This window comes from Podarcis vaucheri (genome assembly GCF_965113315.1).
Source record: "Podarcis vaucheri genome assembly, chromosome: 2".
Taxonomy (NCBI): Eukaryota; Metazoa; Chordata; class Lepidosauria; order Squamata; family Lacertidae; genus Podarcis; species Podarcis vaucheri.
Genome location: NC_138760.1, coordinates 25868626 through 25892299, shown reverse-complemented (window position 1 = coordinate 25892299; position 23674 = coordinate 25868626). Strand labels below are relative to the sequence as shown.

General features: G+C 45.5%; 1 protein-coding gene across 4 annotated transcripts in view; it reads right to left on the bottom strand.

Moving 5' to 3' along the window:
• The window catches only part of DGKA (diacylglycerol kinase alpha), an 82854-nt gene that overhangs the window by 48436 nt on the left and 10744 nt on the right, over positions 1–23674 (bottom strand). Inside the window, exon 1 of one of the 4 annotated variants that reach the window (XM_082212448.1) lies at positions 11866–12142. The exons of 2 other annotated variants lie outside the window; for them this stretch is intronic. The gene's annotated coding sequence lies outside the window, so the exon portion shown is untranslated. Of the gene's footprint in view, positions 1–11865; positions 12143–23674 lie in introns of those variants that run through there. One more of the 4 variants, XM_082212447.1, reaches the window with a different exon arrangement.

Below are 23674 nucleotides of genomic sequence, written 5' to 3'. Positions count from 1 at the left end.
CCAAGTTCATTATTTGTTTAGTTAGAACAACACAGCTGCCATAGGCAGGTGGAGGAAAGAAAGGTCCAAGTGGTGATGTTTGCCACTGGCTTGTTCATCAGGGACAACAAGTGCTACATGGGAGCAGGAGGACAGCAAGGGGCAAACTGCACTTCTCCCCTAACATTTCTACAAGGAAATAGTGTTTGAAGAGAAATCTGTGGAGGACTATTTTTAGAGGAGAATTCTCAAAGCCCACTTGTGATTTATCCCCTCCCCCCCTTCCCGAAATTTGGAAAGGGAAAAGCATCACTGCAGCCTCTGGTGTGTTCCACCCCCCATCTAAGAGGTGTCCAGGTTCCTGCCTTGCTCTTCTCCAGTTGTTCTTGTTGCTTGTCCCACCTGTGGATTTTCAGCCAGTTTTGCATTCCCTGAAAGAAGGTCATGCAGCAGCCGTCTCCACCATTTCGCTCCATCTCCCTGCCTCATACATACACTCAAAAGCCAGGTGTCGCATATTGATATTAAATAAAGCAGGTTGAATCTGCACAAACTACTCCGAGAGCACTTCCAGATGACTTGTTTATTTAATATTCATTCTGATTTGTTTGCACACTTTCCAATGCATTTTTCCATCACTTCCTTTCCCTCAAAAACTCCAGTCTCCTTGGGAAATGGGTTTGCTGTGCAAGACTTCACAGCCAACAATAATCGTGCATCCTCAATTTGTCGGGATGTGGCTGAATCCTACCTAAAACCAGTGATTGTATCTGGGCTGGGAACAGTCAGATCCCAGGGCTGACAGGTTGCAAAGACCAGCCAGGCAATGATGGCTTCCATTAGAAACCTCACTTCAGCTACATGGCATCCGTTACCCAGGGTGTAAGCATGCCTCAAGGATCAACCGTAATTCAAAAGCAAACACACCTCTTTCCTGTGCACAGTGCCTGTGTGGACTTTGCACAATTTCAAAGGCAGAACAGACGTTTGCTCACATATTGAGAAAACGGTGACTGCTGACAACACCTAAGACAGTATACTGATAGGGTATAAAAGCAGGCCTTCAGGCTAGCTGTGCCTATGAGAAACAGTCACTTCTAGGGCAATGACGCAGGGTGATTCTGCTCCAAAATTAGGTCACTCGTTTTCAGCAAATAGAAGTCTGCATATTTCTATGTATTTTCTTAGTTCTACATAACTTTCATGAGTCAGGCTGTTAAACAACATGGAATTTTAAAGCACCAAATGGCCATTTCTGCAACAAGAGGCTCTGGCAACTCCTCTGGGGTGGAATTTTATATGCAAGGCATATAAATTAGGAATGGAGAGAAGGGACAATCAGGCATACATTTCAAAGCTTTCCTCCATCATGAAGGCTTTTCAAATGATATGGCATATAGTTAGCATTTCATTACATTAGCCTACATGCTAAAATGCTCAAGATGCCACACAGGGGCAATCCATAATCTAAATCAAATGTTAGGGTGGTTTTCTTTAAATCACCCTTTACCACTACCCACTACCTCCTTTCATTGCAAATACATAGGGTGAGAAATCCCTTAGCACAATAGATAGCAGATTCTATACTAATGTGGTGAGATCTAGGGCATGGAAAATGCTTACCCCCCCCCCATATGCCTGAGGACCATTGCCACCTATGGATTAGTGCCAGGTTTATTTTTCCTAGTTAATTTCTGAACAGGAAGTACGTTTATTTTCCTAAATTAAAAATAACTCCATTGGGAGGTTATAAAGTCCTGTGATATTTGCCCAACAACGGGCCCCTGATCTCTTGAGTAAATGTGTACTTTGGCATATGCAGATTTGTGTGCACTGTAACTAGGCTCTTGAACAAAAGGAATATACAAACACTCTCGGTACTGTGGGGCCGCACTAGGCAAGGTGCTGAGAAAGATACAATTGACTCACCCATGGTTTTTCATTAAAAAAAAAAAAGTTCTAGCAGTCATGTGCATCCCCACCTGCAAATTGGATTGGAAAAGCAGCTAGAACTGTTAAATCATTTCACCATGCTGTTTGCTCAATATATTGATCCCCTGAAACTACGATGAGGGCAAGCATGCAGGTATCTTGATAATGTTTCTATATTTTCCCTTGCATGACAAATAAATCCTGGAGGGCAATTTCAAATCAGGAAAATCTAGGGAGGGGAGAAGTTTAAACACCCCTAACTCCAACACCGCTTCCCTTTCCTACTGAGCTAGCAACCTGCCACAGTAGATCTATGCACAATTCTTCCAGAATCTTTGTCAAGTGAGGGAAGACAGTTGCCCAGGTACACCAACACATTACCCCCACTTGTAATGGCTCGGGCCATTTTCCTGGAAGAGCCAGTTGTCTTATCAAAATAGAAGATGAACTGTTTCACCCTAAACCAATCAGGGAGGTTTATCTGAACCACAGAGATGACAAGTAAGATATAGGACAGGGGTCTGCAACCTTTAAGACAAAAAGAGCCACTTGGACCCGTTTCCGAAGAAAAAAAGAACTGGGAGCCGCAAAACCATTGCGATCTGACAGCGGGCGGGAAGGTGACGTCGGGACAGTGCGTGACTAACGCACGCACCACCCCCATGCGACATCACAGCCAGTACAGCGCCTGCCACAGTGGGGAATGTTGGGGCGCACAATTCGCCTCCTCCCCTCGCTGGTATCCGCCCCGGAGCCGCGGCAAAGGTGTAAAAGAGCCACATGCGGCTCCGGAGCCGCAGGTTGCCGACCCCTGATATAAGAAGTCCTTGGAAGTCTGGGGCAAGAATGAGTTATGTAGAATGGCACTTGAGCAACTTCCAGGTTCTGGTCAGACTCTCAAGAATCTCAGATTTTTAATCTATGTTGTTGCAGTGACTGCTGTTCATAGTATATTGGCATAATATTCTTATTCTATTTACTGTATTTTTTTTTGTTATACTGCTTATACGCAGTAAAAAGAAGTTCATTAAGTTTCTAATATAATGATTTCCAACCTCAAATACATAAAAAAACTCCAGCAACTAATTCCAGCTGTTTACATTTGAGAATTAATGGCTTCTACAAATATTGCAACTTATGTGCACAGGGCCCACCAGCTGTAATTTGGCATGACGGTCTTCAAACTTTTCAAACCCAAGAGCTTAGTCTATATATACATTTGGAAACTCACTTTTTTATTTTTTTTATTTTACCATATAGCTGTATGGTAGTGGTGCTGCTGCTATTGCGATCCACTTTGGGTGACTTTGCAGTTGTGAGTTCTGACCCGCTAGTTGAAGATAGGGCTGTCCCAAGGCATTTTGACACTTGAGGCAAACCACAAAATGGCACACACCCCTCCCTAAGGGAAGAAGGGGTGAGTGAAGATCTACACCAGGAACTACAGTACCTGGGAATAAAGATCTACATTGGGAACAAAGTGGGGAATCCAATCAACCTTACCTGAAAACTGAATTGGAAATCAATGAAGGGGAAAGTGAAACTGCTCTGAATCACACCAGGTGGGTGCAGACTCCAGCAGCCCCCAGAAGGCAGCCACTGCCATTTCTTCCCCAGGGCTGGGAGGAGACAGTGCCTCCTCTTCCCCAAGAGGCTCCTGTACAGGCAACATTGAGGGGGGGGGCTGCTAAGGAGGGACAGATCCAACATCCAAGGAGCATGCTGCAACTGACACTGCAGTACAGTGGTGCCTCGCAAGACGAAATTAATTCGTTCCGCAAGTTTTTTCTTCTTGCGAGTTTTTCGTCTTGCGAAGCACGGTTTCCCATAGGAATGCATTGAAAATCAATTAATGCGTTCCTATGGAAACCGCTTGCCAGGCTGGCGGTGCGGAGAAGGGCTTTTCTCCCCACCGCAAGCCTTCAGGACAGGTACGGGAACAGAGGGGAAGGGGCGCAGCGCTTCTCCTCTGTTCCCGGGGCTTGCGGTGGGAGGAGGGTTTTTCCTCCCCACCGCCAACATTCAGAACAGCATTCTGAATGTTGGCGGTGGGAAGGAAAACCCTCCTCCCACCGCAAGTCTTCAGGACAGCCATCCGAAGGCTGGCGTGGGGAGAAGGGCTTTCCGCCCCACCGCCAGCCTTCGGAACAGCCTTCCGAAGGCTGGCGCGGGGAGAAGGGCTTTTCTCCCCACCGCCAGCCTTCGGAGGAGCCTTCCAAAGGCTGGCGCGGGGAGAAGGGCTTTTCTCCCCACCGCCAGCCTTCGGAGGAGCCTTCCGAAGGCTGGCGCGGGGAGAAGGGCTTTGCTCCCCACCGCCAGCCTTCGGAGGAGCCTTCCGAAGGCTGGCGCAGGGAGAAGAGCTTTTCTCCCCACCGCCAGCCTTCGGAGGAGCCTTCCAAAGGCGGGCGCGGGGAGAAGGGCTTTCTGCCCCACCGCCAGCCTTCGGAGGAGCCTTCCAAAGGCTGGCGCGGGGAGAAGGGCTTTCCGCCCCACTGCCAGCCTTCGGAGGAGCCTTCCAAAGGCTGGCGCGGGGAGAAGGGCTTTCCGCCCCACCGCCAGCCTTCGGAGGAGGTCCGAGGACAGTGGGGAAGAAGCGCTGCGCTTCCCCGCTGTCCCGGAGATTTCCCTATGGGCTTTCGTCTTGCGAAGGAAGCCCATAGGGAAACTCATTTTGCGAAGCGCCTCCAAAACGGAAAACCCTTTTGTCTAGCGGGTTTTCCGTCTTGCGAGGCGTTCGTCTTGCGGGGCACCACTGTAGTAGGAGAAGTGGGCAGTGCATTGCTTGGAGGCTGGATCTGCTGCCCCTGTGGATCCTGCTGCCTGAGGCTGTTGCCTCACCAGGGTGGGCCGGCCCTGGTTGAAGATCAGCAGCTTAGCACACATATGCCCAACGCACACAGACAGGGGTTCTCAGCTTTAAATAAGGAAGGCAAGTAACAGGACAGGCTCAGCAGTATACACTGTGCTCAGGTGTCACAACTGCAGAGTTCAAGAGCAGGACAAGAAGTTCAGAACTAGACAGAAGCAGCAAAAATACCCCAACAAGTTTTCCTGCTCTTCTTGCCAAGCATTTAAAGACGGGCAGCGGCACGCTCACTCGCCTTACAGGAATGTAAAGATTGTGGGGGCAGGTGGGTCTGCTGCCATGTGCAAAGGCAGCACCTGGTTCCAGGTGATAAAGCTGCACCCTCCCGTTCAGCCGCTGCCACATCCTGTTCAGGCTTCCTCCACAGCTGATCAAAGCCTTTCCCCACACACGCACTGAGGCTCTCTGCTCTGCAGGAAGATCAGAAGGGAGAGTTGGCATCTCGGCTCCCCCTTCCAAAGTGACTGATGTTGGGGGATGGGGGCAGGGAAGGGGAGAATCCTCCCTGCTCTAACCCAGGTTCCTACCATCCAGCCCCCTCCTCTTGTTTCTTCCTCCTCCCTCATGCATTAAAGCCTGCCAAGCCCAGCCTGATTCCAACAATGCTGCAAGGTTCATGTCAAGACTGAACTACTGTAAATGAGGCAATTGTTCCTTCTGCACTACAGTCCTTTGCTGCTGCTGAGACATTGCTTTACCATAAACAGCTGGGATTGGGATTAGAAATGGAAGTGCCATACAAGTGCGAAATCTAACACAGTAATATTCAGCAATGCCCTTTCCCCATGGCTAAGATCCTCCTAGGGCAGTGGTTCCCAATTAGCTAATGACTGAGGACCCCCTATTTTTCAAACAGCCAAGCCACAGACCCCCTACTTTTGAAAATTTTGATAACTCTATGGTAGTTACCTCCGCAAAGCAATTTTTTGAACAAGATGTGGGGTAGCCCCTAGTAAGGAAAGAATTTTAGGTATACTAAAAAAAACAGACTAGAGCTCAGCAATATCTGTTTTTTAACATTGTGATTTATCGGCAGCTGAATATTACGATATTCCAATATATCACGATGTCTGAAATTGGAGATAATGTGTGGGGATGAGGGAAGGAGCAGCCACTGAGATCGGGAGGGTGGGGGAAGAAGAGGAAGCGGAGTCACCTCCACCACATGGTTTAAGTGGGAGGGGATGGGGGGGTACATCAAGCCACCATCAGTGGGGCAGCCAGCGGTGGCAGCCAGCATGAGGAAAGACTGTAGTGTTATCGGCTGCCCTGGTCTTCTTCCACATAAGGGAGCTCAGATCAGCAGCATTATTGGTTGAGATAATCGTGAGATATCGGTGGTGCCTTGAAATTGGCTGCCCTGCTCTCATTTGCTTGAGGGGCAATATATTGCTGCATATTGCCAGGTCAAAATCGTTATTGCAGTGCGATTTCAAAACCAATTTTGGCCAATATATTGAAAAATTGCACAGTGTTAAAACAGGCCATAAAATTTGTGATACAGTGGTACCTCGGGTTACATACGTTTCAGGTTACAGACTCCACTAAACTAGTAATAGTACCTCAGGTTAAGAACTTTGCTTCAGGATGAGAACAGAAATCGTGCAGTGGCGGCGCAGCAGCAGCAGCAGCAGCAGGAGGCCCCATTAGCTAAACTGGTGTTTCAGGTTAAGAACAGTTTCAGGTTAAGAACGGACCTCCGGAACGAATTAAGTACTTAACCCGAGGTACCACTGTATTACCATGAAAAAATGACAAAAAAATAGTGGTGGGGGGAGGCAAGGGATTGGGCTGCGGACCCCCTGGGTGCATTCAGTGGACCCCCAGGAGTCCCTGGACCCCTAATTGGAAACCACTGTCCTAGGATGTTTCCCCACAAATAAACCACAATCATTAACACGTTCTCCCTTATAGGGTCAGCCAGTTTTATTGCTTCCTTACTTGAAGAGGTGGGAAATCAATGATCAATAGCCTATTAAGTGTTCCTTTCTGTCTTTATTAAGCAGAATCTTAATTACTGATTGCCTCTCATTTTTCTTATGAGAATACTTACAAATAACTATGAAAAAAACAAAATAATGAGGAAATACAGTGGTGCCTCGCAAGACGAAAAGAATCCGTTCTGTGATTCTCTTCGTCTAGCGGTTTTTTCGTCTTGCGAAGCAAGCCCATTGACGGATTAGCAGATTAGCGCTATTAGCGGCTTTTAGCGGCTTATTGGATCAGCTGATAAGCGGCTTAGCGGCTTAGAAAAAGGGGGGAGGGGAAAAAACCCGCGGGAACTCGCAAGACATTTTCGTCTTGCGAAGCAAGCCCATAGGAGATTCGTTTTGCGAAGCACCTGCAAAACGGAAAACTCTTTCGTCTAGCGAGTTTTCCGTCTTGCGAGGCATTCGTCTTGCGGGGCACCACTGTACCAACAATTAAAGCCTCTCCACTCCCCTTTGGGAACAGAAACTGACACTGGAGCAATTAAGAGAGCTGAGGCTATTCAAGGGGCAATTTACCCCACAACCTGTGCTTCTCATGAACCTATTAAAAAGGCTGAACATGGAAGTAGGAAATGTTAAATTTAAGGAAAATGAACTTTTAAAGCCTTAGTCACACTTTGCCCATCTACCATATAATGTAACTTCTCAAAGCTAAATTTTCTCACCTCTTTCAACTAATCCCCATAGGTTTCCAGTCCCGCAAAATCCAGGTCCCCCTCTTGCAGACAAACTCTAGTTTGTCAATGTCCTTAAATGAGATAATGTCAACAGGACAGGACACAGAAAAACTAGCTTCCCCAGACCCGGGAAATTGTGGATGTGACAAGCTTAATATGAAAGAGCCAACTTGTAGGCCGCAATCCTATGAACGCTTAACCTTGGAATAAGTCCCACTGAACTCTAAGACAGGCTCCTCAAAAGACATGCATTGCACAGTTAACCACCAGATGTTAGTTCAATAAAAAATATCACCTTTCTCACTTTGAGTACTTTGTATTTCCCGGAGCAACACTGCTGTAACATTCTATACCAAACTAGTTATTATTCTTGGCATAACACTGATGTGTTAATAGCTGAAATATCAAGTACTTGGCTAGCACAAGAGAGGAATTTCTGAGCAGCACAAACAATAAAATAAGAGGATTTTTTTTGTCACTTTGAGTCATCACTTGCCCATCTTCCTCCTGTTCAACCTAACCTCAATAATTGGAAGATACCCAAGGAATTTCACCTTTTTCTGATAGTTAACCCAGAGCCTAAAAAGTACAGTTCTGCTATTTTTCTCCCAAAAAATCCAGGTCTTTACAAAAACCATTCGGCATTAAAATTTAGAAAATAAGTTATGCATTGACCAAATGTCCAAGGCCTGTGTTGGCAGAATCAGAAGATGCATTTGAAACACATGAGATTCCTATACACTTTCAAAGCTCCTATACACTTTCTAGCAAAAAAAAAAAGGCAATTCTCCAAAATCGCAGGACACAAACTCATAACATCACAAGAGATTTATTGGAAATTACTATTCCGATTTTAAAACTGTCGGGATGAAAAGTTTTGAAGAAAGTGTCCCCTGGGAGAAAGTTTGAGAGGGAGAGAGGCTCTTTCAAGCCGTCTTTGTAGATTATAATTTAGTTAATTTGGAAGGCCTAAATTTGTTTGCTGGAGGAAAAATGCCCTTTGCTCAGGGTCTTACACACACAAACAGGATCAAAAATCATCTAACTGGTTTACACAAAAGATAAAGGATCAGATTTTTCAAAGCTGTTTCTAACAGTGGACTTACCTACCATTTTAAGGCACTTTTCAGTGTTTTGCAATTTTATCCAAATCACTGAGGTAGATTGTTTGACGAAACAGTGAATTGCCTAAGGACATTAAGCACACAATTCTCTAAGCGAGAATTTGAACCTTGGCCTCTTGCCTTCCAACAAAAGCACAAAGTTAAACTGAACTTTGCTAATAACAATAAAAATAATAATATTGCACTTATCCACAGGCCTAGCCTGTAACATAACAGCCTGTTTGCTGTTTTGCCACATTGCCACCACATCCTGCCCTCATAAACCCATTTTTCTCAATAAACTCCATCTTCCAGCCAGGAGGAAAGAGATGGCTCATCCAAACCTAAACTGGCCCATGGGGTACCTCAGAACTCTCTGTCCACTGTGAAACCCTGCGCCATCTGCTTTAATGCTAGGTCGGGATAGCATGGGGATGAGGGACCAACTCCCTTCTCTTGCGGGGGCCCAATTAGTGCCATTGCCTTCCGTTAAGAGTTTGGGTGTAATCCTTGACGCCTCCCTTTCCATGGAGGCGCAAGTCACAGCAACAGCCAAGGCGACATTTTTCCACCTTCGCCGCATCAAGCAGTTGGTCCCTTACCTTTCCCGCCCCGACCTGGCCACAGTGATCTATGCGACAGTCATCTCCAGGCTTGACTACTGTAATTCGCTCTACGCGGGGCTGCCCTTGAAGCTGTCCCAGAAACTCCAGCGGGTACAGAATGCTGCAGCGAGGCTCCTCACGGGGTCTCTGCCATGGGAGCATATTCATCCAGTGCTTTTCAAGCTGCACTGGCTCCCGGTGGAGTACAGGGTCAGATTTAAGGTGCTGCTTTTGACCTTTAAAGCCCTTCACGGCCTAGGACCCTCGTACCTACGGGACCGCCTCGCCTGGTATGCCCCACGGAGAGCCTCAAGGTCCATAAATAACAACACCCTAGTGGTCCCAGGCCCTAAGGAAGTTAGATTGGCTTCAACCAGAGCCAGGGCCTTTTCAGCACTGGCCCCAACTTGGTGGAACGCTCTGTCTCATGAGACCAGGGCCCTGCAGGATCTGATTTCTTTCCGCAGGGCCTGTAAGACAGAGTTGTTCCGCCTGGCCTTTGGATTGGAGCCAATGTGATTCCCCCCGCCCCCTTTTTCTTTTTTCTTTTCCTTCTCCTGCAATGAGGCTTCATTTTAATATTTTAATGTTCCATTATTTTAATGTTGTATTTTATTTTTGTTTTTAAGTTGTAATCACTCATCTTGTTTTTATTATTGCTTGTAAGCCGCTCTGAGCCCGGCCTTGGCTGGGGAGGGCGGGGTATAAATAAAAAATTATTATTATTATTATTATTATTATTATATCCAACAAATTATCTAATGTTCATAAAGTTCCTTTTTTGTTATGGATTTCAGAAATCATAAGCAGTGTTCCAAACTCCCATTGTTCTAGGTGCATTTTGCCACAGGGAATTTCATTTGTGTGAGCAGCTTCTGAGCTTGGTGTGCAGCACTGTGCCTAAGATTTCAGATTAATACTGCAGAGTGGAAGGAAAAGAGGACCTTTTTCTGCCTCCCCACTTCCAGCTACTCTCTGAAGACTGGAGAAGAGACCCTCTTAAGAATATTAGGGGGGTGGGCAGGGGAAGGATACTAGACCATGTGAAAAATGAACTTAAGATTTTAGCTGCAGTTCGTTCATTTTCAGCTTTGTATTCTTGTTATAAAAAAGCAAGCCTAGACATTCCATTGTTGCACCCATAACTTGGTTTAAGGTGCCACTTAGCTCCTAGCTTTCATATCTCAGTTTCCAACACTGATCATAAGGGACCCGTATAATTATCAAAGCCTCACCCATTAATTACAAAAATATGTACAAAGCACTCTAGCAGATTGTAGCTCAGGGGAACACGCAACGGTCATTTCCAGCATCTTTATTTAAAGCATTCTCACAGGAAACAGCCCAGGAAAGACCTACTAGTGGAGACCTTGGGAGTGCTGACTTTCAAATAAATCCTACTTGCTAGAAAAATAGGAGACTCTTTGTATCCTCGAACCCTACTGTAGTAGGCAACAAAAGCTGCAGGAAGGGACTTCACCAGAATAGAAGCTTGAGAGATATTCATCAAGTGCTTTTAATCCAAACGTGCCAATTCCTTTCTCTCTCCTCCTTCAGGAAAGCTGCCAAAACATCTAGACGGCATCTCACCGTTAATGAGGGGCAAACTGTCTCCTGCATTGCAGAGATAAAGAAAGCTATGTGGAAAGCGAAGGAGGCACATTTCAGGATGACAATCCGGGATCGCTTTACAGGGCTCATGGCACGAAACGGAGGCATGCAATGTCAAGTTATCCGTGGCAAATCAGAAGAATCAACGCCCTCTTATTCACAGGAAATGAGGCCAAGCAAGCCTTCCCCAGGGTCAGATAAAACCAGAGAGCCTTCAATGAACGAGGTAACCGATAGCAGCGGCAGCAGAACATTTAAGTTTAAAGTGGTACTAAGTACGGTCTCCCCCCCCACTGCCCCCCTCCCTCCAGCAGGCTAGACCAAAATGGGTTTCCTTCCTCTTGTGGGATGGGGGTGGGGAAATAAATACAAAAGAAAACTTTGCGGCTGGCATTGTTTCTTGGTGCAGCGACGTGCCACATTGCTGCTTGAATCACCACAGACATTGAAGTTGTACTATTCGTTTTTCTCTTCTCCCCCCACACCCCAACCCCGTCGCCCCACCTCCCCTCCGAAAGCACACAAAGTTCTCTCTCTGTCTCTCCCCTCGTTGCTGCTAAAATAAGAAAGCCGTCCGCCTGCTTCCCCGGGACGCGCCTTGGAGTCATACATATTTTAAAGAAACCTATTTTTGCCCCTTCCCAGATTGCAGCGCTCTGTCGCTCTTGCAGACAGACAAAAATAATGACAACGAAATCCGGTCGAACTGAAAAGCTGCTGGTGGTGATGGGGTTTGCAACGGCTGTGAGGATCTCCCCCCCCCCCGCACGATTTGCACACATTTCCCCACCCCAAATGCTGTCTCTGGTCGCAGACAAGCAAAGCAACTCGGGGCTCTCGTGGTTTTACAGCCTACTGCTTCCGTCCAGTCCACTTGGGAAGAAGCTGACAGTTCACAACCACGCTGGCCCTGAAAACTGCCCCCCCCCCCGCACATCTCATCTCCTGAAACTTCTACAACAAATACCCCCCAAAATCCTGCCGGATTCCTTTATCCTGAGCGCGCGCCGCACACCGCGCCGCGCGCAAAACGCACACACATCTCCGGCAACAAAGCGTCGCTACAGAAGACAAATAAAAGAAAGCGAGGGGTTTCTGTACCTTGCTTTGCAGACCGGCTCAGCAGCACACTGGAAGTTGGCAGCACAAAATACCGAGGGCTGACTGAAGCTCAAGCAAACTCAATCACACCCTCCTCTGAGCCAGCCCTACTCCTGACATCAGCGCAAGGCAATTCTCTTTCGACTTCTTCTTTCTTTCATTGTATACATTAAAGCGCACAACACCGGGTGAAGGGGAGGGGCGGGTGAAAGGAGGAGGAAGAATGGCGGGCAAAAAGAAAAGAAAAACGATACGAGCTGCTTCCTCAGTAGAGAGCTGGCCATCCAACGAGGCGGTGGGACCCGGGCTCAGAAATTAGGATGGAAAAGAGCCCCCCTATCTTCTCCACAAAGCCTATAAGAATCTCTCTCTCCCTCTCCCACGTTTCCTCTAGGCCTCCCCGCTGCTGTTTTGCATTGCTGTTTTGCATTTCTCTCTCAACCATGTCTACTGATTATTTATATGATGTTTTCATGGAGAAAGCAAGAACAGTGGGTGAGGAGATAAGTGGTTACATACAGAATTCCTGAGGAAGGCTTTTAAAAAAAGTATTAAAACATTCATCCTAGTTCCCTTTTTCAAACTTCTATCTTTGGGGTCTCCTTCTGTCGAAAACTTGATTCTGGGTATATCCTAAGATGCACACTAAGCCCACATGGCACATACAAGCTCAGTCACTTCAGAAGAGCTAAGCATGTGCTCAGAAGAAGATACCCAACATTTCAACAGAAACCTGTGAATTGTGATCAGAGCAATAAGATCCAGCAGACAGCTTTATAATCAAACTGCTCTAGAGCCATTCCAGCTTTATCAAACTGTATCCTGATATATTAGGATCAAACTGAAAGTTGAGCTATGACAGCTATGGAGCTATGAAGGAGCTAAAGGGAAACAGATTGTTCAGGGATACCTGAAGGTTGGCAGAAGCAGAAAAATCTGTAGAGGCAGAAGGGAACCCAGAGGACAAAAGACACGCAGAGAGACAGCTAAAAGGTGACTGCATATGGACAGTGGTCACAGAGTGTTGGGGTAGGACAAAAAAGAAAAAGGTATGTGACGGATTGGAATATCCTGGAAAAAAGCATAGTTGATGATGATGATGAATATACTGCCCTTTACCACCTGGAGGTCTCAGGGCAGTTCACAGAAAAGATAAACATAAAACCACTGGTTTTTATGTTTATCTTTTCTGTGAACTGCCCTGAGACCTCCAGGTAAAATACACACACATACACACACACAACACACAACACACACACACACACACACAACACACACACACACAACACACACAGTATATATATTATATGATCAAAATAAAAACAACAACCCCAATAACACCCTGAACAGGAACAGTCCACACTGCAACATTTTGTTACAGGTTCCACCCGTGTATTAGTAGTTTGTGGTTTAGAGAGAATCTTTTTCTATGCAGAGCAGCACAGTTCAGCGCTGGATATAGGGCTGTACAAGCAGTACCCCCCCACACACACACACACAGAGTGCCAAGTCAAGAGGGTGCAAAATTGAGAAGACCCATAAATGAAAAGAGGGCATCAAATTTTTGGCCTCACACAGGGTGCCATACTACGAAATATTACCAAAGTCCACCCCTGCACAGTTAAAAAGTTTGTTGTTGTTGTTTTTAAAAAAACCTTGCCTTCCCACTATTTTCTGGTTCATCCTCTTTCCTTTGAGTGCATTGAATTTGCCAGTGTGTTAAGACTGACTGATGGAACACATTTGGGGACTAGTTTCCAACTGAGCTGCTTTGCTGCTGCTTAAATCAACCCATTTTTAATTAATGCACAGTGATGAGTTATGTGGGTTGGTTTGCCGCAAAGCCAGATTGCCAGCATGTCCAGCAGTCACTGTGTTTTAAAAATTAGGGCTAATCCACACCACCCTTGTGCCTGTGGGCAGCCCACTTACCAATGTGACTCCGAATGAGTTTAGATTGTGGCCTTGGAGGTTCTTTTTTATGTGCTTGGTTATGCAAGTGGTTTGTTGCAACTACAGGCTGCACTTTTCCACACAAGGTTTTCTTCCTTTCCATTTGTTACATCTCGTTGGTTGCAAGAAGAGCACTGTTTCTCTAGCTTTGCACACACAGACCTCCATCTTGCATACTATTCAGTGGTACACTTCATGTCTGTGTCTGTATGCGTCCCTGTAGATTTGTAGGCATTGTGCAATATGCCCATTGCTTGGGCGTGCAGAGGAGGCCCAACAGCAGTTTTAGCAATTTGTTTATAGGACACAAGAAAGGAACTGGTAGGAAACTCTTTGGCCCTTACTGCAATACTGAAACTGGAGTTGGGTGCTTTTGAAAATCTGGCCCACAAAGGGCTAAACAAATGCATTCCACATGCCCTGCTCACTCCTTGGCTGAGGCAGATGTTACACCCATCACTGTTATTTGTTTATTTCCTCAACAGGGTTTTCCTTCTTGGCAGAAATCTAAGCCCAGAGCCAGGGCAGGGCTGATTGATTACCAGCATCTGCCTGCTGCTATGGAGCAGGAAAACATATACACACAAGGGCAGGTGAGGAATAGGTGAATGGAGTTCCCAGGCCTGCAAGCTGAGGTGGGTGGAGGGAATGTACTGGCCACAAAAGGTCATGTTTGTCTGAACTCTGTTAGGTGTTTGCACATCTCTTTTAGGGTTCCCACTTGATTAGTGCTGAAATGGCAAACAGATCTTTTTTTAAAAAAAAAATGCCTCTTGGCTAATTGTCAAAGCTATGTGTGCACTTCTATATTTGCAGTTTATTTAAATACACATTGACACATATGAATGGAAAATACGTTTGAGGTGGCATTTCTGTTGACTGTCCCTTTAAGTGTATTTATACATGTGAATATGAAAAACGTCAGCAGTGCCACAATTTCCATTTTTTCCTGGTGTATGTGTTGTGTTTTGCATGTGCACCCATCTAGTATTATATATGCATGTTCTATAGTCTTAGGTTTCTGTTTAGCATGTGATCAGCTCGTCTCTGTATTCAATCTGTTAATAAAACTGCACAGCAGGATAGGGGAGTCAGCAGCTACAACTGCTCTGTGTAGGAACGCGTGGGTGTTGATGTATGTATGTGCACTAGTCTTGACTCAGTGTGCCTGCCTGTCATTCTAGAAATGCTGTGCACATGAATCAATCCACCCATCTGGGTGAGTGGGTGGGTGTGGTCTATGTGCATGTTGAGCTGTGACTATTTTCTGAAACAAAGAGTGTATGTTCCCAATGACATATTTATGTTTTGTTCGCTACATCTTTGACCCATATACCACATCTTACTAAGCTCAAGGTAGGTAACAGCCCTGGGGCGGGGGGGGACACAGCAAAACACATCAACAAATATATGCAAATTTGCAGGGGGGATATGCATGCTTACCATTGACTGTAGCAAAGGTTTTTCCAGGTTTAATCTTAAAATCTCAGCCAGGTGGTACACTGCTCAGGCTACCAGCTGGGAGGCCTAGGACTCCAGGTAACAGCTACATTCCCAGACAACGTGGCAACTCTATTCCTACCCTTCTGGAGCCCCCCCCCCTCTCTCTCTCTCTCACACACACACAGAGAGAGAGAGAGAGAGAGACCAAAAAGATCCAGTCCATACACTGTCTGTCCTTTATAAAAGTAGATGGATTGACCACGGAGGCTCATGCATCCTAGAAAATGGATTAAGGATATAGTCTTATTCTGCTAACAATTTAATTGTTATAATTGTCAGCTGCCAAGTGGTGGGGCATCTCTAACAAATAAAATAACAGCCAACTGTCTCCTGATGGATCCTCAGCTCTCTTCCCCTTCACAACCTGCAGGTCTGATTTCAAACTATATCTATATGCTCCCAGTTTAGAGCAAATATGCAGTTCACAGCTTGATTTTGCAGTTGTACAGACATGTTTAGGAACAGTGTGAACAGGCACAAGTATTCAAGCCTGGGGAGAGAACACACACAATTCCAGTCGCTCCCATTGTTCCCAGGCTCCTAAGCATGGTTAACTGAGAGCTGGCATGACATTTGCACTGCACCTTACAGGCCAAAGCATGCATTTCCAACACAGAGCCAGAGAGATGATCTGATGTTTTCGTTCATTTCAGCTTGGCTCTGTAATCCACTAAAGTATTGTAGTTAAATATATATTTTGAGCGATTCTTGTGTAATCCTGCTTATGTCTCAAGAGACCACAGATTGATTTCATGGAACGGGTGACAGCTCGGTTTGTAACGGAAAGTGGTGAGGCGTGAATATGCTGTGGAGCCCACATTCCCCCCCCCCCGCCCCGGAGAGGATTCCTCTAAGGCAGGTGATTTTACTTCTCTTACTATTCCTGGGGGTGCAGGATTTGCAAATGTCAAATCCGGAACAGGGGATGCCTGGTTGACAGAGAGGAACACCCCCCCCCTCGCTACGTCACAAATGCTGCATCTGGAATTTCCCCTTTTCGAGGTTGCAGATGTTTTTCTCTGCCAGTTAAATGTGCGTGGGCGGGAGGTGTTTGGTGCTGCGGTTTATACAGAGTCGCAAATGTGCACACTCCCAGCCCACTTGGCAGTCACATTTGTAGCTCAAATTACAATCATTAGCTAATTAGTCCTTCCAGCCCCATATTTCAGTGGCAGGGAAAAGTCACCATGTTATGGTCCCCCCTGCCCACCAACCCCCAAAAGCTCCTAAGAAGGACAAACAACATAAAGAAAAAGATGCTTCGCTTGCCAGCTCAGCAATGAAAACACCAGGTGCAACAAAAAATAATGTTGAGTTTGGTTCTGGGAGGAAAGTACCTGTTAAGCTGTGCACTTTCTTGAGTGACCTTAAGCAATTCACAACCTCCCAGGCTACCGTACCTTGCAGGGTTGTTGTGGTGATAAAGTGAGCCTAATTAGAATCCATGGGCCTGATAAGGAAGGAAGGAAGGAAGGAAGGAAGGAAGGAAGGAAGGAAGGAAGGAAGGAAACTCCAAATGCAAGGATGAGAGGTTTTGCAATCGGTGCAACAGAGAGAAGATTGAGACATAGAAGAGATGCTTCCTGTCTTTTATCCAAGGACATGTGCCAAACATGTTTCAAAGTTATTTGCTGGTGGTTTCTGGAAGGGCAAGAGGTATCTACTTCCATCTTTGGTGGCTATGACCCCCAGGCAGCACAGAAGTTCTGGAGACTAGCTGTTGACCTTTGTCAGAAATAGGAGCATTCAAACCAACCACCTCACATGTTAAACTAAGGCACAAAGGGCTGTAGGAGCTAGCCCCTTCCATCTCTGCACGCACTGGCCATGCATTTGGAGAATGCGCTTGTGCACACATTCCTGTGTATTCTGCATCCAGTGCATTCCACCACTGGTTTGGGAAGCAGCAAACACACGGCATTAGCCACAATCCATTTCTATCCTTTATCTATCCTGCAGTTTCTTATGAAATACTGCATTTCAATACATTACCCCCTGAAGCTATCTTCAGTGTGACTTCAGAAAAAGAACAACTGAGCAGCATTTTCAGTCAGTAATATGTACGCAGCCCGTGAGAAGCGGCCCTACATGCATACTGATGTATAAATTCCAATGCAAAGGAAGAGCCTGATAAGCCCAGGTTCCCCCCACTCACATGGAGCTTTATGAATGTACAATGGTATGCATGTAGGGCCCCCTTCTCATGCTCACCTAATCTGTGCCTGACTCCACTGCCCCCCTAACACATGAAGGGTGTACCATGTTTGTCCAAACACCCTAACAACTTCATGCCAGATCACATGAGACCACTAAGGACTGTGCTACTTAACCACTTGGAACCAAGTTACCCCAGCTTCCTATACAGGAACCTTGTTATAGCTAAGCTATGTATAACACTGGGATGGAAATCTCCCCACCAAGATGATAAAATATTGGATATAATCAACAAGCTCTTCCGATGATGCATTGCCAGAATAATGTGCACATCTTTGGTCTTCCCTCCATGACAGAAACAGGCATCATGGCACTTTCAAGTTTAGCACATTTACTGCGGCATAAAACTTTATAGATTAGGACCTATGCATGAAGCAGAAGTTGTGAAAGCTTAATTGACCATATATTTGTCTCTAATGGAGCTACTCTGCTAGCATTCATGAGTATGATACTAGCATTGCTGATATTATACAGAATTGCTGGCTGTTCAACAATTCTGTCTGGTAACAAAGGCAGCAACAATTTCTCATTTCCCCAGAAAGTGAGTGGTCAGAGGAAGAAGGGGGTGAAGACTGGGAAGAGGAGGTGTTGCAAGCTGAATGGGTAACAGGGCTTTATGAGCTGGGAGAGTCTGGCAGACAGAAGTCCAGAATCAGAGGCAGAAGATGAAGCGGGTGAGTGGGAGGAAGGAAGTCAAGAGGCAGAGATGAGTTGGGCTGGTGAAGAGTCACAGGTATCTCCCCCTCCTGCTGCAACAAGCTCCCCTTCCCCTTGATCTCCCAGAACCAGAAGAGGGCTGAAATGTGCAGAGCAGCAACAGGCTGCATGCAGTCTTAGTCTCCAAAGGCTTGGCAAAAGCCCTGGGGAGGAAGGGACTTAGATGGCTGTGTGCAGGTGGAGACCTACTGAGAATGAGCTGCTGACACTCTGCCAGGTTGGTGGTTTTGCTAATAAAGAGTTAACTCCAACTTTGATCTGTGTGATTACTGACCGGCACACTCTGTGACACCCACAGACTACTCCAGGGGTAGCCAATGTGGTTCCCTCCAGATGTTGTTGGACTCCGGCTCTCATCAGTCCAAGCCAGCATGGCCAACGGTCAGGGATTATGGGAGTTTTAGTCCAACAACATCTCAAGAGCACTAATGAACAACAAAAATAAAACAGAAGCAGTAAAAACAATAGTAACAATAAAACAACAAAATTAGCATACATTAAAAACTTTTGGCAACCAAAACTCCAATTCCCATCAGCCCCAGCCAGCATGGCCAACAGTAAAGGATGACAGTAGTAGTAATGCAACAACATCTACATGGTACCATGTTAAGTAGCCCTGCTCTAAAAGTACATCTCACAGCCATGCGTAGTAGTGATGTAAGAACACAATGAAAGAGTGAAATAATAGAGCTGAGTACTCAATGTCCTGTTGTCTCTTCACGTATATGATTGCATAACCTGTCTCCTCATTATGACATGTAAATAGGGAGCCAAATGCCGCTTTGTTTGCTTATTGCCAAATACTATCCTGGTAAGAAAAACCAGAACTCTCCTCACATCTCAGGCCCTAAGTGCCTTGGTAGAAGCAGATCTGCAGAAACCAGAGCCTTGTGGCAAAAATAGCACATGAACAAAGAAGATGAAATGTGATGTTGCTATCTTGTTTAGGGATCTAAGGCTGGTTCTACCACACCAAAGATGCAGGATGTTTGGGGCTGCTCTGCAGTTACGTCAAGTAAAATGGCATACTTGCTCCGTGGCTATAAGACCTCTACAACGCAAGTGCTGTAACTGATATGAGAAAAAAGTGTTTCAAAGGGTAGAACCCCCTCAAGCCTTAATTACCATGGTACTGCATTGACACTGAGCTTAGTATTCTCATAAGCATCCTCTTCAGATATGCAACATAATCTCCTCAGAAGGCTTTGGGGTCGTTTGCTAGCTAAAGCCACTTGCTAAATTGCTTTTGAGCTGTGTATGCAACAAGGCATTATTGTGCATGTGGGTCACAGCAGCCCTTTTTTAATGTGTGCTCTTGCGCCCTTTTGTCTCCCTGTCTATTTTGATCTTTCCCAACTATACAAGTGGGTGGTACTTGATGGGATGTATTCATGCTGTTGTCCCCTCAACTCAATTACTACTTCCCCACCCTCTAGAGGTTCCAGAAACTTGAGGTCCATGGTGGGTTTGCACAAGAGATATATTTGTTTACCTGTGCACATCTGCCATATAGATAATTGTCTGTAGATTAGCACAATAATGAACAGCTTTCACAGAAGCCAAATATCAAGCATATTTCAGTGGGCAAAACAGTCAATATTAAAACATACTTTTGGGGGGGGGAGGTGTTACCAGATTTATGCCGTAGTTTAAAAAATGAAAACACACTTGTATGTCAAAGCCTTGCCTGGTAGAGAGCCAGCAGCCCACTGAGGAGTGTCTCGTCAGGACAAAGAACGACTGGGTCAACAGATGCGAACAATGTGAAAAACATGCACACGTGATTAATCAAATCTACTTTAAACTGTTGTGTGTACATATCCTTGATGGCTGATGGTTACTGGGTGCTGAACACAGGTTGCCCAACTGATTGAGGGTGGAACCAACTAGTTTGGACAAGCTGAATGTAGTCAGTAACAAGAGAAAAGAGGTTTTTGCAGCTGGCTACTAAGAGCAAGCCAGGGAGATTTCATAAGAGGAGTCTGCTGAATCACACAACAGGCCACCTCAGCCAGCGTTCTGCTTCCCACAGTGGCCAACCAGGTTTTGCTTGAAGACAACAGATATTTCCCACTGCTGCTCTCAACTGGAACCTGGAGGAAATTGCTCCAAGGTCACGTGATTTTTTGGTGGGTTTTTTTTTTTTTAACCGGGGTAGGGGGGAGGCGATGGTGCTTTAAAGACTAAAATTCAGTTTGAGTGTTCACCACAAGTCTCCATTGCTCTCTCTCCCCACAAGAGAACTGATCCTGTAAAAGGCTGCGCCTAGAAGCTCAGTAAAACAGTATTGATCCTCTTTGTCTATTTATCAGCTTTGATTGATTCTGATCTGGCTTACACACTACGGTATAGCTTCTCTCCATTCTGGCTCAGTTTTTTGCCCTTTCTTATAGGTGAAACTCATATGATTCCTCAAGAGAACAAGAAAACATATTCACAGCGCTCCATAAGAAAATATTGCTCCAGTTTATGACGGGTCAGCAAGGTTTATCTTGCCTGGGCCAGATCGTCCCCCCCCCCTGCAATTTTCAGCACCGTGGAAGTGAGACCCCGCGCCATGCTGCACTGCTTTAGCGCAGCGCGCGAGTGGGCAGCTCAGTTCAGGGGCGGCTCATGGGCCAATCAAACAACCTCTGCAGGCAGCTTCCGGCCCATGAGCCTTAGGTTGGTGACCCCTGGTTTATGATCACAATTTTAGTATTCAGTGAGAGCCTGGTTTCAATCTGCACATTTCACTGTGGCAAGCTGGACTGAGGAGAGGTGATCACTCTGTGTAGCGATTGGTAACAGATTGGAGGCTCTCAGATACCATGGAAACTGGGTGCGGGGGCAGATCAGAAAATTACTGATATTATTCCACTTGCAAAAATATAATTGTAATGTATGAACAGTTCAGATGAATCAACGCAACCCTGATGATATGATCTTGATGGTCTATCATTGCAAAAGCTAATTAATTCTGAGATCCTGGCAGTTGTCAGACTTCTGCGGAGGAGCTGCTTTGGCAAGAGGAAGGATCAAATACACAGCCATGAGAAAATCTTCAATACCTACTTGCATTAGGTACACAAAGTCCATTCCAGTGGGCCAAAATGGAGTGGTAAGAGGGAGACAGCAGGAATGGAATGGAGGGTAGAAGTGAAGCTGTTACTACTTTTATATTTATGTAGAAGGGGTTTTCTCTCCCCCTCCCTCACCAATGAGTTTACAATCCAATTTCCTCACAGAGAAGAAATCATAAATAGGACTGGAACCATATTTCAGAAATGTATTATCTTTTCAGCATCTAATTTTTAGGATCTGAATATGTATTTCAAATATTTCAGTTATCAGTCTTAGTTTTCTAGTGCATATGGGAACCTAGACTTTCCATCACTGATCACTAATGAAGTCAGGGCCCCCACAGACTGATGGGTTTGTTTGTCTTTTGCAGGTGCATTCTGCAATATGTCACTGATGCAAAAACAGTGCATTCATGATGGAATTATACTGGACCATCCACTTTATTATATGTCCTGAGATGCTTTCATAATCCTGCATTACTGCCATCTGGAAGGGCACTCTCACACTATAGTAGGACAAACACACACACAAACCATTTGTGGTATGAAAAATCACAGGGTTTCAGCAGGAAGCAATAGGATATGCATTGTTTGGAAATGAAGCAGTGTGACTGCCCTAAAACTTTGGCAGGTGCAAATAGCGTTGAAAATGTGATCACATATAACCACCCCAGTAGCATCCTGAGGACAAATCACGATGACTGCTCAGTAAACTGGATGTCTGGAAGGCGTTTGTAAGGTTTAGTACAAAACAGAGAAGTTATTTCCCGTAGAGTGACCCAGTCGGCCTGCAGCTGGCTGCCAATGTCTCACAATTCCTATCAGTTGGGAAGGGGGAAAGTAAGAAGGGGGCACTGCACACACCCCCACACTTTTACCTTCCACCATGCATTCTGACTGTCAGGTTTATCATGCAAGCAGTAATTGGAGTGGATAGAATCTGAAGGATGCTGAGCTGCCTCCTTCCCCTGGCTCCTTCCCCTCCAATGGCAAAGCTATGACCAAGATGTAGACATTAAAACCCTTGAAGGATGTTTCGGAGAAGAATCTACTGCTCCCTTCCCAGTGCACATGGCCCTTCGTGATAAAAAACATCTAGAACTGAGTAATAGGAGTGCGGGGGATGTCCCTGTCAGTTAACCACCATAACAAAGATATCGCTGAAACACTCTCAACTTTTATCGAACAATAGTAATTCTGGCAGAATTACAAAAGAATGGAGTTCCCAGTCCCACCATTATGTTCTGAGAGATCCGTGTCTTTGAAAACCACATTACAGAAGAGCAAAAAGTACAGATTTGCCCATCAGTGCATTGCCGTGCTGGGTACTTGATATTTCTGACTTCATTTGTTCTACATATAATTTTAATGTATTATGAAAACTTTTAATAAAAAAAAGTGGGGGGAAATATAATTGTTTTGTGACTCACTTCATGACACGGAACAAACTCACCCCATACACAAAATGGATGGCAGTGACAGGCTTTTAAAATACAAAGTACCGGTAATTATTTGGAAGCTGTGGGCTTCTTCTGACCACATTTAGCCGATGAAACACACACCTAGCCATTTTGGAGTGGGGACTGCATTGAACAGAAACCTAACTATCTTCCTACTGCAGTGACTTTCCTGTTTGTTCACCTTTAGGGAATTGTTGTTTCAGTCAAGGCTATGCACTCTTTTGCTGCTGGATGCCCGTATAAGGTGCACATTTAGTTAAATCTAAAAAAGGAGGTGGTCAATGGCACGGCTCTCGCCCAGGAGCAAGTATGCATCTCTTTTACATGTGGGTAGGATACGCTGTATTTTCACATTTGCAAGGGGGTCATGCCTAATCAGAGTTTTGCAGCACATTTTCAGTAATGCTGTGGAAAGGGACTTACTGAGAAAACGAAGCAGCTTGCAGAGCTTATTCTTATTGCACTATTTGGGTTACCTTATGGGGGCAGGAGTTAAGTTCACAGCAAAGCACTATGACGCAGTTTCACTGGTGTTTGGATCTAGAAGTGGAAGGCAACATAGTATGGACATATAAAGAAGTAGCTGCAGAAAATTTATTTTCCCCCAGATGTTATCTTAGGTACCACACAGAAACGATCGCGAAAAATAAATAAAAAAATAAATGTCAGCCAAAGATTTGGAGACCAGATAGTGATGCTAGAGATCCATGCTGACCAAGTTAAAAAATGTGGATTGGAAAATAGGACAATAACTTGAGAGACTTAATTGAAATTTTGATTGATCTGTCTTCAGAGAGCCCAGATAAAGAAGGCTTTCTTGAAAGAGCAGAACCAAACACCCCAGATCTCAGTTGATCACCCAAGTATGTATATGTTCCCTGGCTCCTGGTGCCCATTTCC